Below are 15,906 nucleotides of genomic sequence, written 5' to 3' on the forward strand. Positions count from 1 at the left end.
GGAACGCATATTAATGTTAAAAAACATCATAAAGTGAAACTTTCATGCCAAGGGACCTTTTAAATTCTGTATGAATGTATGAACTTATCTCCTACTACAAGGTACTATTCATGGGCAAAACCTAAGTTTGAGTAGTACGTAAGACTTAAACTTAGGTTTTGGCCGCTGATTCCCTCAAATCCATTTTTTTCTCCTCTTGCCTTTTGGGGCTTCTATAACAAATCACTCGGTCACATTGACAGATAGAAACACATAGATTCAGTCAGCCTTCCAGTCAGAGAGATCTAAAGTCAGTCAGACGGATGCATACAAAGTCAGTCACTGGGTCAAGTCAGTGAGACAGATGGAGATGAAGAGATCAACGTGGGGGAAGTAGATGGACCAGCAGTCCAGATGGCCACGGAGACAGATCCCAGCCCAAGTTAACAGTTGCTCAGCCAACACATTACCAGACAGAGCTGTCTCACCAGCAGCCAACTGCCCCAGAGCTCTGCAGGCTTGCTGTGGATGCCAGCTCTTTCAGTCTGGGAAATGGGTCAGACCAACACAATGACGGTCAGAGTGTAATGCTGCTTGGATCTCTTACACATCATGTGTCTTTTTGTTGGACTGATAAATATTCATACTGTAGATGCACATACTTTTCAACAGTTTACAGCCAGTCAGATGCAGTATTGCATTAAAACAGTAATGTAGCTTCGGTAGTCTGTAACTAGTACTTAGACATAACTTAATAACACAATTGTTGATGAATACATCATTCAAGTGTTTGCAAGTCCATGATACTTTAAAAAAAAGCTAGTTATCCAAGATTTTTCCCCCCCATAAAACTATTCATAATTAGTTTGTACAATCAGCAATATTAAAAATTATTGTTAGGTAACGTCATCCTCTAGTAGCCATAGTAATTATGACAGCAGGAAGTATCCTCTAAGAGCGTTACTTATGTGTGAGGCAGGTTGGGGTGTTGGAAATTGATCAAAATTAAGTTACAATCTTGAATATGAAATTAAAAATATTGATACTGCCACGCCACCATGTCACGTCCGGTCGTCTTTTCAAGCAGAAAAAACACGCGTGTTAAAGACCCCTGCCTCTCCACTGAAGTGTGTGAAAGTGGGGAAGTATTTTTGATTTCCAGTGAGTTATGTTGACAATGTTCCTGTTGTCTACAAAAGAGCCACAGTTTGTAAGCTCTGCTATGTGCGTGTACTTATTCTGTATGTTTACCATTGCACATTAGCCTAGCAGCTAGCGGATATTCCTTCTGCTTATTGCTTTATCCCAACAAAACTGCATGGTTAAATTTCAGCCTGCATGCACGTTTTGTAGCCTAAACAGAGCAGCTTACATTGTTTATATTAGAGAGAGCAGGTTAGCGGTTAGCAGTTAGCGAAGTACCATCCGCCGAGTTGCCCTCTTTGCTAAGGGTTTTCTCAGCTGCTGTACTGGCTCAATGGTGTTTTAAGCCCCCAACTAAGCCTTCAAGGCAGCGCTGCGACCATCGTCTACAACCATAACCATTGTCTAAGTGATCCTAGTTCTTTGTCACTCTCCGATGTAAGTCGAGTGCAGATTTGAGTTGCGCATGCGTCCCTTTGCGACAAGTAGCCTACAAGATGCTAACGAGAGACTTCTGTAATATCAATACAGAATGAAAATGGACGTAACCTAAACAAGGTTTGTTCACTGCTGGCTACAAGTTAGCATCAAACACAACAAATGTTGTCAGTTGAATGGCGTTTTGAGCTAACGTTAGCAATCAAACAACCATAGAAACTAAAACCTTTTTTAAAATGACGGCTAGCTTAGCTATCATAGATAGCTACAATGTTTTTGAAAAGATTCTCATCTTCTGTTATTGTTTGTAATGAGAAAAGTTTATAATTTCATGGATTTCACTAATTTCAGTATGACACGTTATGCCGTAAACCGTTTAAATCTGAGTATTGCACCTCAAATCTGCACTCGACTAGCATTGGGGAGTGACATGCCTTCCAGGCAGCGCTGCCCTTAGGATTGTTGGTAAACTTTTCTTTTCTTTTTACTTTATTGACAAATTGTCACGTTTCTAATTGATTGAAGATATGTTATTGTTATATTGTTTTAAATTTGACAATGTTATGTGATACATTAAGAACAAAGGTCAGACATTATATTACATACAAGTCTAGTCTAAAAATGGTTTAGCAACCTATGCTTTAAAAAAGAAGAATTAAAAATCGAGAATCGAAAATGGAAAATCGAAAATGTAATCGAATCAAGGATTTGGAGAATCGTGACACCCCTAATGTGCCACTATCTTGTAACTGCCACACTGTTAAACAAAAGTACAAACTAGGGATGCTTTGGTCCCACTTTTTTAAAAGGGGAGATATTATGCTTTTTTGTATTTTCTGTCATATCTACAACGTTATAATGTGGGATTTTCATGTTAAATGTGGCCAAAACGTCAAATAATGAGGTAAATGCAATTTAGAATAACTTGAAACCTTTTTCTACGATTTTTGACAGTAGAAATTATTGCTTCGTTCTAATACAAGCTAACGTTAGCTTAGTGCTAAATATCAAGTAGCTGCATGCTTCCGCCATCCTTTTTTGGTGAATTTGCACGGTACAAAGCCCTGCTAAATATCTACAACGATGCATTAGCTCCAGTTTCAGCTAGCTAGTGAAACAACCAAGGGGGTAAGCTTCTCCTCTCTAAGCGTAGCTCCCATGGCGCCATTTTAATGCTATGAAGCTATCACCTGCAGTTAGCATCCCATTCACTGCTGGCGGGTGGCTGTGGCTCAGGGGTATAGCGGTCGTCTGCCAATCAAAAGGTTGGTGGTTCGATCCCTGGCCCTGCAGTCCCACATCGAAGTGTCCTTGGGCTAGACACTGAACCCCGAGTTGCCCCCGAGTTCATGCGCAGCATCGGGGTGTGAATGTGTGTGAGTGTATATCTGATGAGCAGGTGGCACCTTGTACGGCAGCCTCGGCCACAGTGTATGAATGTGTGTGAATGGTGAATGTATCCTGTATGATGTAAAAGCGCTTTGAGTAGTCGTTAAGACTAGAAAAGCGCTATATAAATACAGCACATTTACATTCATTTTGGCGCCACTTTGACAGTGAATAACTTTACATCTGAAGTCTTTAAAGACTCTATTTGTGCATTGTTCATTTCTAAATAAACGCGACTTACTTACATTAGAGGAATCACCGTATAGTACAGGGTAAGCTCGCAGACAGTTTGGACTTCCATTAGCTGTTTAGGTTTAATTACTAATGTTAACTAGCATGTTAGTTAGCAGTAATTAGCCTGTGCCTATGTTAATGTTAACTAGCATGTTAGTTAGCAGTAATTAGCCTGTGCCTATGTTAATGTTAATTAGCATGTTAGTTAGCAGTAAATAACCTGTGCCTATGTTATCTCCTAACATATACCTTCGCTTTCCGTCTCTGCTGATCTGGGAATGATTGAGATTTCTCTTGGCAGAGACTTACAACTTTCAGACAGGTTGCCCACGTCCCATCTACATCTTCAAGCTTAGTTGGAGGCTGTGCAGTAAAGCCATCACTGAAGAAGAACTTCTAAAAGACTCTACTGGTTCCCGTCCAGAACAACGGGATATGGAGCAGAGGCTACAGAGCATCTCATATGGAGGGTTAATACAGGTGCAGCAGTCATGTAGAGTAGGAGGAAAATATTTAAATTAAAAACAATTAAAGCATGATCTCGTCTGATCTCAAAAGCATGTAAACATGTTTTTTGTACAAACACTAATCAGATGTTAAATCAACTGAGACCCAGATGTTTTCCGTGATGCCCTGGGTCCGCCTGGGTCTTGCAGTTGGTGAAAAGGAACTGGGGCACCTGTCTCTTAAAACTGCGGCCACCTTGATCTCATGATGTTACCGTTGCCCACCTGTGCGTCAGTATCAAGTTGGTTATACTTATACTTATACATGCCCCTCGGGCCGTGATTCGGACCAATTTTCACATTTTCACACAGGCCAGGTATCGAGCCTGCATTAGGCTCCTCCTTTATGTTTTAATTAATTAAATTAACTAAATGGTATGCAATTTAAATAAACTATGACATGGGGGATTTCAAAAACAAAGAAAGAAAGAGGTTTTATAACTTATTACTCTGACACAAAGACAGCTCAAACACACATGATTATTCATGCTTCTGGACTTTTTAAACGTTTAAACTAACATTTTGATGAGTGTTTTATATTTAGGGATCTTAATATAATAATGATGATGATGATAAGTGTTGATTCAAGTGTTGTCACTTAAAAAAAAAAACATTTCTTTAACAAACAAAAAAATGTTTCAAACATTTTTCAAAATTAACAAAATAAAATATAATTACTTTGCCGTTATAAACTAAATCCCTGACAGCTAGGGCCAACATTTTAAGCCTGTGCAGGGCTCTAACGTGGTGTCAGTTGTGGTAGTATCGGACCGATGATGGTATCGGTGCATTGCTAATACATACTCATTCTGAGTAGTATTTTCAAACAATTTCCAATCCTTGCAAATATCTAGTGCTCAATATTCTTGTCACTTTGGTGACGCTTGGAAAGCATATACAGGTTGGTGGTTGACATAACATCACATTACATCCTTTCTGTTGATTAAAATGAATGAATGAACGTTCTTAAATGAACAGTATAATACCATAGTTGAGAGTCCACTGCAGTGTTTTCAGCTGAATAGAAAGTGGAGCCATGCCGTCCCGATTAACTGACATCCTGTAATAAAGAGTGCTGGTCAAAATGCTGTTAGTATTGGTTTTAGTGGGCTGCACTAGTGCCATTCAGTTTAAATGTAGAGTCATACAATTTCATTTGTACTGGTTTCATTGGACAGTTTAGAGTTATATGGTATAGAGGCAGTATCAGAGAATTTTGTTAGTATTGGTTTTACTGTAATGAGTGACTGTGGATGCATAGTCCTTGAACCTCCAAACTGGTTATGCATCCTAACATTCCACATCTTTCTGAAACCACAGGTCAAACCTTCCTTCTTCCCACTCTTTTTATTTAATCAACCACAGCCTCACTGTTTTCTCCAAAACCCTGGAGATCACACTGACCACTTGATCTTTGTGAAACTGTAGGACAAAATGTACAAATCTATTTGTATGTCTATGGTACCCAACTGTACCATATGAAGAAAAAAGAACATTTTGAAGGAAAAATGGGTTAGGACAACCCTACAAATTGAAGACTTGTCCGTTGTCAGCTCTCTAAGAGGCTATACTTTAGAGCTGAAGGCCATTCTGCTGGGAAACAATAGGGATCTCAGGTTGGAACGTGCACGTTCAAAGTGTCTACAATACAATGGTTGAAGATATGGGTACAACTCATGTCAGGACTTAGATAGTGACTGTCTACTGGAAAAGCATTGTCTGCATGTTTCTCTTTAAAACCAAGATAAAGATACAAATCTAGATACCCAAGAATGAGTCTCTCATAAAAGAAAAACATTCCATTTCCATTCCCTCTACTCAAACACAACTACATACTCACCACATTGAGAACAAAAAGCTGTTGAATAAGGGAAAATAAGATAGAACAAGTTGCTTTAAAAAGTATTGGATAAAGTGCCAATGCAGTTATTTCACAACATTTTGAATTGTTGTGGTTGATGGTGGTGGTGGTGCAAGGGAGGGGGAACGGGGGAGAGAGTTTAGTTCAGTTTGTGTATGGCTTTGGCTATAACTGTTGGAGGTTCAGCATTTTGTGGCCCTGTAGCGTCTTCCAGAGGGCAGCAGCGTATGCTGATGTTGAAAAGGGTGATTATTGTCCTTAACATTTAATTACCAGTTCAGATTATCACCCATCCTAACCTTAATGGACACTGAGGAGTGTGTGTGTGTGTGTGTGTGTGTGTGTGTGTGTGTGTGTGTGTGTGGTGTTGTGAACAAATACAACTGGTTATGGTATTTTCTTGCAGATGTCAGATGTTACCTTCTCGTGAACACACCACTTTCATAATGTTGAATAAATGATTGTAAGAGATGTTGTGTTTACAAATGCCACTCGCTTGATTTATATGGTAGTGTTTGTGTGTGTGTGTGTGTGTGTGTGTGTGTGTGTGTGTTTGCATATGCCAGCATGAATATGAAAGGTCACATCTCCTGCAGTTGCAGAGTAAGCCTTTTGTTGTCTATCTCTTCACATGTCAAGCTGTGCTCATTTAAAGCTCTTCCTGGGAATGTAAAGGAAATATTAAATATGACTTTACATATGTGTGTTTACAAAGTTGCACACAACCAATGCATTTTAATCTGACAATCTTGTACAAGTGTGTGGGTCACAGAATGCACATGATTGAGAGTGAGTGAGTGTGATTTAAAATATGCAGAAAGGTGACCCTTATACTACGAGTATTAACCTTTCTTCTGCACTGATGTCCGTCCACACTGTGAAATATGCAACAAGGTCTCACGGCAGTTTGTGAAATGGGCACGTTATTTTCAATGTGTTGATTCTTGTACACAGACCTGTTTATGTCGTTTTTTTCTGGGGGTTGTGAGAATTTTTTTAATCTAATGTATTACAATTTCTCGTTTTTTTTTTGTGTTGTTCAGCACGTAATGGGATGCATCTATACGGAGGTTGGGTTTAGGAAAAGAACAACGGGGAAAGGACACGGCACACGCCGGGGACATGATCCGCAGCTCGCTCCCGCTGATATAGTCCCACCCAGCCCTGCGACCATACTCACAAGGATTCTATAAAAACTCAGACAGCTCTTAACTTAACTGAAAGATTCCTTACAACTACTCCGGGCGCAAAGAGGGGAACTCGAATCTGAGTCGCAGTGACTTCAGACAACTTGGCTCGATTTGGACTAGGAGATGCAGAAACCATGAACAATCTTTATTTTTAGGATTAGCATTTGCTGCGCATGGCCACACATGAGGAAGGACTTCACACATGTCGACCATTTATACAACAAGGCCAAAACAAAAGAAGCGCTGAATGCAAAGTGTGTGGTTTTCTGGCTCAACCACTTCTCATTTTATCAGGCACCCTAAAAGGTTGGCAAACATGTTTAGCTCAGCACTGGGAATTTAACGTTAACTTGCTTCTTGCTTTAGCTATGACCTGTGGGAGGTTAGGAAAAGATGAATGAGCGTTTGTTTTGATTTACGTGATCCTTCATGTCCTGTTGGCTGCGACTAAGTTAAACGTGTATTAAGTGATGTAAAGAGATTGTTGGTATTGGAACTGAAAGTGACATAAAAAGGAAAGACACAAGTAAAGTACAAGTACCTCAAATTTGTATTTAAATACAGTACTTGCCAAAACAAATACAACCCCCCCCGTCCAGCTTTAAAATATCTGCCCCCCAGATTCATGCACTGCCATGGCAACAACTTCTGTGTCTCAGCTGGCTAAACAAAATATGGCAGAATCAATGTTAGCTCACCTTAGGTTGTGGATTAGCAAACTGTTGCTCCTGCTGTAAAGCGCGCCAGTTAGCATCACAAACAATAGCAAACGGATGAGGTTAAACTGACCTATTGAAAACGGTAAAACTAGTGAAAAGCTAACGTTCCTCAAATGTCCACCGAGACATCAGTTTTCAGTCCTTTGAAATCACAGAAGTTTTTGGAAGGTAGGGGTTACAGTAGTTCCTAAGCTGTCATTAGTTGTAGACGCAGTGCACGTTACGGTACATGGCTGTGCTCTGTAAGTAAAAAAAGGTGGTCAGTTGGTTGACATTTAGTTTAGAATTTATAGAAAGCCACCCGACACTTAGCCCTCATGTTGTCCTTGGGTCAGGGTTAGGGTTAGGGTTAATTTTGACCCGTTTTCAGTAAAAAATAAAAATTTGGCACAAAAAATGGGCCGTCGAAATAAGCGCTGAAAATGTCAACAATAAAAATATCAAAACACGTTGGCAAAAACATAAAAAAAGCACCCACAGTATTGAAAAAGTGACAAACATGTTGGTAAAAGCGATAATAATGTTGAAAAAGAGACATGGGTTAGTGTATATAAAAACAAAAAAAGATGATTCTCTATCATAAGGAAGTGAACTATGTTGTGTTACATGTTTGTGGACTTCTTACATTTCACATTATTTGGCGGCAATAGTGTTTCTGTATTTAGTTGTAATATTATGTTGAAGTTTGCACTATATAACAGATAAAACAATTTCTGTATTTGTTCTTATGGCACCATAGAGCCAGCACAAAAAGAGACATTTAGTCTTGTTTCAGACTTTAGTACCTCAACATTTTGTCTATACTATATGTTCATGTAAATAGTCAAAAACAGTTATTAACTTAGGTGAGTAAAGAATTCTTGGTGTTTTTTGTCATATTGCAATAGCCTGTTCATACTGATTATACCAACCAAAGCTGATACTGTATGCTATTAGATAAAGAGGTCATTATAAAATGTTACATGCTTTGAATTTCTTATCCTTAGCTATGCAGTGTTCTAAGCAGCCTGGATGAAACACAGCAGGTGATACAACACTGATTATACCAATGAGAGACTTTATTGGATTCTAGCTCAAAAACGTGAGACTTGACTTTGACTCAAGCTCAGAGACTTTAGACTTGACTTACATTATAACTCGGAGACTTGCGAGCGTCTCTGTCCCAGTGTAGAGGTTATTAAGAAGCCTCTGAGCCAGGAAAGGGCAAGAAGTGAGGAGATGTGGCTGAGCTTGTTGCTTGGTGTTATGCACAGTGCTGCTATTGCTTGATCATGGGTATTTGATTCTAATTTCTGGTCTGACTATGCCTTCACTGTTTAGACTGCTGATAATGCAGATGTGCCCCATGTAACCCTAACAACCCAGCAGATTGCAACAAAAGCCCATTAGCCACTTAGCAGGAAGTCCATTGTATCCACTATTGCTGTTGGCTCATGGTGCATGCGTCTAGCAAGAATGAAATGCTCCGCTCCACTCACTGTGCAGCCCATAAAGCAGGCTCTAGAGACCTCCGCCGGTCTAGCGCTCTGCTTACTTGAATGGGGATTAAATGATGAAATTGTGCAGCTCTTCTGGACTTTTAAAATGTTATCGGACCAAATAGATTAAACTCGGGTATTGAAACGAATCATTTTGCGGGGTTTATGACGCTCAAAAAATGTATTCACTGATTTACTGACATCTCTTTTTCCATGCTAGTCTATGGAATCTTTGGTCCAGAGGGCATCACAGGACGGTCTGGGAGATGCAGTTCCACCATTTGGCCACTATGTTCAATTTGCTAAAACTGTTGAAACCGGAGCGTTCAGAACAGTTGGAAATCTGAACATTTTAGCTCACAGGGATTTCTCTGAAACATGTTTACCTTATTATTTGAAAGTCCATCATTATAACATTAGATATGACAGATAATATACGAAAAAACCCTAATATGTCCATCATAGGCTTTCACCTACTTCATTTGAAACATTACTGCAGTGGAGTTCCATTTTTGATTTTGTACATGGACAGCAAAAAAAGTACTAATACTGGCCATATATTTGCATATGACCACCTGTTAAGTCCATGGTTGGCAAAAAAGGGTGTTATATTCACCTTTTTACATTTAGTGTTCATTTATAAAGTTCTCTCTTTGTCAGTTTGCATCAGCCAAGCATCTTTATTGAGTCATTGGCCATGATATGACTACCCAGCCCAGGCACTGCCAATGGCAACTAATAGGCCCTGCAGTAAGGGCACTCTGCCGGCTGTATGCCGGCATCATTTTGCTCTGAATACTTGAGGGAAAGTGTTCATATCTAAATTACCCATTGGCCTCAGGGTTGACTGAGATTTTGACGTTCAGCCATCTCTCTCTTTCTCTTGCTCTGTCCATCAGCCTTGCTATTACTTCATTTTGCTGCTCTCTCGAAAATGCCATGTCCTTGTTTCTCTCTCTTGCTGTGAGCAACATGTTTTTCGTCAGCCAATTTTGCAAAAATGTGGGAAATTTCACGAAAGTCATTCTTGTTTCCACAAAATGGTACTAAGCAAATAAATCAGCTGTCTAAATGTCAACTTAGAGCATACATCAAAAATAAAAATAGCTGTTACACTTATTTAACAGTTTTAGTTGTCCTTTAACTGATGATTCTGATTCATTACATCTCATGTTGTAGGTAGGTTTGACAATTGGTACTCTCAGCAGTTCCCTTTGCAATGACGCATAACTACTGATATTTTGGGTGTGTTCACTTTCAGTGTAACCCCCCAAATGAAGTAGTTTAGAGGATTTTTGCCTTGACTGCTGGAAGCAAGCTGGGGATGGCAGTGTAAACAAAACGCTACATATGAATATGAAACACAGCCATCAACACTTTTAAATAATCGTTTGCAGAAAGCAAGGAAGTTGCACTTTGGCGCACCACTGTTTAGGAAAGTACAAAAATAAAATTAGACGAAGAGGAGCGGAAGGGGAAACAGTTGCTCCTACAGTGAGGAAATCACAGACAAACTAGAAAAGAAATAAGAGCTTGAAACAAATCAAGCTTTCTGTCTTATGAGTCAGGTTGCAAAATAACTTACATGAGAGTTGAATGATACACAATGAGAAAACAACGAGACAAAGCTCCCTGAGATAATAGATATATGGTAATGAATCAGATGGATATAAGGTGGTTTCAATCATCTGGACAAACTGTTGGCCTGCTTACACCCTGTCTGATCGTCAGGGCTGCCAACATTTCAATTTAGTTTGGAGTGAGATATGTTCTTGATGAAGTTGTTGCATGATGAGTAGGCCTTCTGTGACAGTACCCAGCACAGGGGTTGGGGTCATCACTCCTGTTTTTTCAACAACAACAAAAATCACCAATCAAACTCACAATGTAAAGCCTTAATAGATGAAAAGCCAAGTCAAAAATAATAATATGATAAATAAGAATGGTTGATCAGCATTCTTACCAACCTCCAGACATCATAGCCTAAATGATGCTGATTAATCATTGAGTTCACTTAAAAAGTTATGGGGAGAGGCAGAGCAAGGAAGCCATCACTCACACACAGACCCAAGCCCCATTCCTCCTTCAGCCTGCTAAATGGGCATCTGGAGAATAATGTGTCAATCAGCAAAGTCAATGTGTCTGTATGCCAACTCGTTAAATGATGAAATGGAGTCTGAGATGACGCATGCTGTTGTAGCTGCATGAACAGTAACACACATTTGCAAACATGAATTTGTTTGGTAATATGTGTTATTTATTGAATTGTAGTGACAGAAACAATGACTATTTAGGCACAATAAAGCTCTGTCTGTCCTGTAGGCAGCAGGTATCTTTTCCATTTGTCTCTAACTAAAGTGATGATCCGCTGGTTAAATTTTGTGCAACGAGCATCCGACTGTTGTAAAATAACCACAGAACCCCCCGCGCTTATGTGCACATCAACTGCGTCGTTTTGATTAATTATTCAACACAGTTTCTTCTGCATATGAATAAGCGTGTTGTGAGCGGCTTACCTTTTTGAAAAAATGTGTATTCAGTTCCACAATAGTTTCATGTATAACTTCCACAGGACTATTCTTTCTAATTCCAATACTGGTGTGACACGAGAAAGGGAAAAGTGTCAACTGTGTAGGTCTGCATCATCTAACTGTTTGTGTTTTTTGCCGCATCAGCCATCTCAGTGACATTAGTGTTCACAGATATTATTACTGTAGTCGGTACAATCTCACTGTAATAAAAACGATAGCCCCAAACTATGATCCCAAATGGAAATAAGCCATAATTATCTTTTATTAGTTATTGATGGTTGTATTTCATAAGGAGATGGAACCAAAGAAATCACCTTGATAATGACATTAAACCAGTCAAGAAATCTTTCTTTAGTAGTGGGTATCGGATGAGACCAATATTAAAACACTTATCAATACCAACACCTATTGATACTCTTATAAATACTACTATCTATTCTCCGCTGCAACAAAATAACACGTGAAAAGAAAACAACTTTTTTCTTGCATTGCTAAGTTGAGTAGTTTCCTGGGTTTGATTTATATTTAATGAGGGAGGAGTAATCGCTGGCATAAACAGTACAAAATTAGTTTTATCTGGATGTCAGAACAGCTCACACTAAATTCAGCGGAGCAGCTTCTCACTTACATCAGCCCACCTTAGGTTAGCCATAAGGTGCACTAAGATTGTCCTCAGCAAAACTGGAAGGAGCAGCTTTTCACTAATATATAAGACTACCACCTGAAAGGTCAGACCACCTTACGTCAGTGAGCCGGCCACTTTAGCTTGTCGGTTGTCAGATTATCTACATCTGCTTTTCATCTGCCTAATAACCAATAAAGTTAATAATTAAAAGTGTGCTACTTAGGCTCCGCTACAGCTCTGTGTCTGTCACTCACCACTGAGTCAGACTTAATGTCCCGCCCACAACACTATCTGACTTTCCTTTCCTGGATATTGTGTTGAAAGTTTATCATTTGTGAAATAACAGCTTGAAGCATTTATACAAAGTTTTGGAGTTTTGTAACATTCCACAATCTTAATTTAGACTTCATTTTCACTGTAAATGCATATTTGCTCAAACTATCGGTTGTCAGTTACATTTACTATTAATAATCAGTATTGGTATCTTCCTTAAAAAAACAGTATGGGTCGATAGTCTTGAGGAGTTGTTGCATTTAATTACTGACAAATAGCCAAAACTTTACACATACTGCACTGCTACGTATACAGCTACAACCTTATTATTTAATTTTTGCACCCCCCCACACACACACACACACTATACTGCTATATTTACATTTACAGATAACTGATTACTTCATACTCACCATCATACACACTCTCTCTTTCTCTTTCTCTCTCTCTCTCTCTCTCTCTCTCTCTCTCTCTCTCTGGCTTACAATATGCGCTAAGTTATTCTCAAAGGACTTAGCTACTATTGTGTAGCCTAACACTTTTTAGTTTAAAATCAGCGTTACATAAAAACTGATGTAACGCCATCTGTCCAGGAACTTATCATTAATTTTTAATAATTTACAATGTTTAATGATCCCCAGTGGCAAAATTACAATTTATGGGGGGTACGGTGCCTTGCTCAAGATAACCTGAGAGTGCCCAAGAGGTGAAGTGTCATCTCTCCAGCAACCAATCCCCCCAATCCATACTTTGGTCTATACAGGGACTTGAACCAGCAACCCTGGACTGAGATACTGCCTCCCCTCAATGGTACTGACCATTCCAGAACTGGTAGCAGTTTTTTGATACCCTATCTCCATTCTTTAGTGAGCTCAACAATGTTGCAATCTTGAGGGAACTTCTTGTCTTGAGCAGGGGATGTTTACTATTTTCCTTCTGATTTCCTTAAATTCCCAACTTCAAGTACTTCTGTTCTACTACTGTGTTTCTCTGTCTCTCTCTGTCTCTCTCTCTCTCTCTCTCTCCTCTCTCTCTCTCTCAATGACAGTGATACTTTGTATCCCTGCCCTCACAAAGGCATAATCAATTCAAGAGTTTGTCTTGGGTCGTTATTACCTGCTGGAGGACCATCTGTTCACGGAAGCTGGCTGAGGACTCTGCCAGGCACACACACTGAAACATACTCTGGCACACACACACACACACATAGCCTGAATGGTTGCCAGGTAGATTTGGACTGAAGTAAGTACTGAGAAGTCGAATAATTGTGCCTCAGGAAGGGCTGAAGACAAAAACCTTGGCCATCAAAGTGTGTGTACATTGGTTTTCTTTTTGTTTCTGCTTACACATATGGCTGCATAGTACAGTGTATATGTCCATGTGTTTATCTCTACTAATGTGACACGTGTGCATGTGTGTGTCATGTATAGATGGTGAAGGCATCTCACCCAGCCAAAGGTGTTCAGCTATTGTTAAAGAGTAGCACAGTTACGTATAATTACACCCACTACCTTAAAGACAGCCTGGCCTTCTAGCTGCTAGAGCTACTGTGGCACAGGCACCGTCTGGAAAAAGTAAAAAAAGAGAATAAAAAAATAAAAAAAAGATAAATGTTTATTATATTTTTGCCTTTCTAGGTTAACATGTTCCTTTGTGTTACAGTGATAGCCTGGTTCTTGGCCTCAACATTGTTTATTATATAATTATACCTAAATTATTCTGCTATGTCCTGACGCCCTGCAGTGCCCTGATATGTCAATAACTACTACAACTAGTTCTAGTCATAGTTCCATTTTCTTTATTGTGACTAATATTGCCACTGTTCATCACACCCCCAACCGGCACTGTCAGACACCACCTACCAAAAACCTGGGTCTGTCTGAGTTTTTCCTCGCCACTGTCGCACTAAATGCTTGCCCTTGGGGGAATTACTAGAAATGTTGGGTCTCTATAAATGATATAGTGTGGTCTAGACCTGCTCTATCTGTAAAGTCTCTGATAACTCTTGTTTTGATTTGATACTCTGAATACAATTTAATTGATTCTAATTCCCTAGTGCAGAGATCTTCAGCAGGGGGTCCTCGACCCTTAGGGGGTCCTCAGTTACTCCAGGGGGGCTGCCAAATTATAGTTTGCTAATTTTTTAAACATTTTTTTCTTTTACTTTTTTATTAAAATGTCTGAAAACATCCATTAATATGAAATCCTGTGCCTTCCACATGTATGTTAACATTAATGTATAAATGTATAAATATTTAGTCATCCACCGAGTTTAATATGCAGCTCAGTTTTATAAAATATACTGTGTGTGGTAGGGGGTCCCTGCACTGTCTCTCTTTCAGCTGAGGGGCCTCTGACCTAAAAGACCCCTGCTCTAGTGTTTAAAACAGCTATTATTGATATTCTTATACTGTAACTGTATACTGTATCAAATGTCCATGCGAAAACAATGTGCCAATACAAAAGGGGCTGCTCAAATCTCTAGCTGCCCTCTGGTTTATCGAGCGTCATAACAAGTTTCAGCTCATTGTTTAGCTGACTGGCCCGTAACTTTACTGGGTTGGTTCACTGCCCTTATAGCATCGTTTTGGGTCACAGCAGAACGTTTTTGAGGGAAAAAGCTCAAAAAAGCCACTGTACACACTGAACACATAATGCTCTTTTAAAGCTGCAGTAGGGAGTTCTGAGAAAACGTGGACTTAGCCTAAAAATTTGAACAAGCACACCTTACAGGTCCCTCCCCCTTGCTCTCTGCTGCGCTACAGCCCCCCCTCCACAGCTCCTCCCCCACAGCGGGGCCTGCCACATCCTCATGGACAATACAGGGGATTTATTCTGAGGGTATAGCTGAGGGTATAGCTTACATAAAAAATTTGCTTATTTAAAATATTTCTATTAAAAGCGTTGTCAATTTTTTTCAATAAAAGGGTTTAAAATTATTTTTTATGTAATCGCTCATTTGTGAGAACAAAAGTAGCACGTTACACAATACATTACTGAATTACCTTTTGGATCAATTTAAAACATTAAACTTTCAGTAGGAATGATGAATCAGTGAGGAAGCTCAATAAGCCAAGGAATAACAACATCTTAGAAAGATGTCTTAGGTTTTATTAGCATATGGTCAAATAAATCAGCTTTTTTTGCAAAGTACTCCTGCACAAGGAAATACTGAACATTTTGATTTGGACTGAAAGACGATTCCTTCACGTGCCTCTGTGTCTGGGGCCATGTCTGACCTGTTGAAGGAGCACAAATAATTTGTGTGGGATACTTACATGTCAAGCAGAAATGTGGCTAACGCTAGCTCAGAATCCGTGTTGAATCCTTTCAGGAGGCGTAGCTCCCTCCACCTCTGAGAAGCCGCTTCGATGTTGACCCTCGTTTTATTTCAGGCTCGGTTTAATTCTTTCTTTTAGCTCGCTTTTCGTCATCGGTCTTCTTCTGTTTGCCCGTCTTTGTTTTCTGAGCCGGTGTCACTCGAGAAATTGGCAGTTTTCCTGAAAAGTTGTTTTTCCGCGATTAGCAAAGCAGCAGTGC

General features: G+C 39.5%; 1 protein-coding gene and 1 long non-coding RNA gene across 2 annotated transcripts in view; both read left to right on the top strand.

Annotated features, from left to right (window-relative positions):
* Positions 1–9,367, top strand: part of LOC116695675 (uncharacterized) — a 17,369-nt gene extending 8,002 nt beyond the window's left edge. Inside the window, exon 3 of the long non-coding RNA XR_004333525.1 lies at positions 9,261–9,367. This is a non-coding gene — a long non-coding RNA (uncharacterized LOC116695675). The remainder of the gene's footprint in view (positions 1–9,260) is intronic.
* The window catches only part of LOC116695607 (inactive N-acetylated-alpha-linked acidic dipeptidase-like protein 2), a 730,805-nt gene that overhangs the window by 168,831 nt on the left and 546,068 nt on the right, over positions 1–15,906 (top strand). The window lies entirely within an intron of this gene.

Source organism: Etheostoma spectabile, chromosome 9 (assembly GCF_008692095.1).
Source record: "Etheostoma spectabile isolate EspeVRDwgs_2016 chromosome 9, UIUC_Espe_1.0, whole genome shotgun sequence".
NCBI lineage: Eukaryota > Metazoa > Chordata > Actinopteri > Perciformes > Percidae > Etheostoma > Etheostoma spectabile.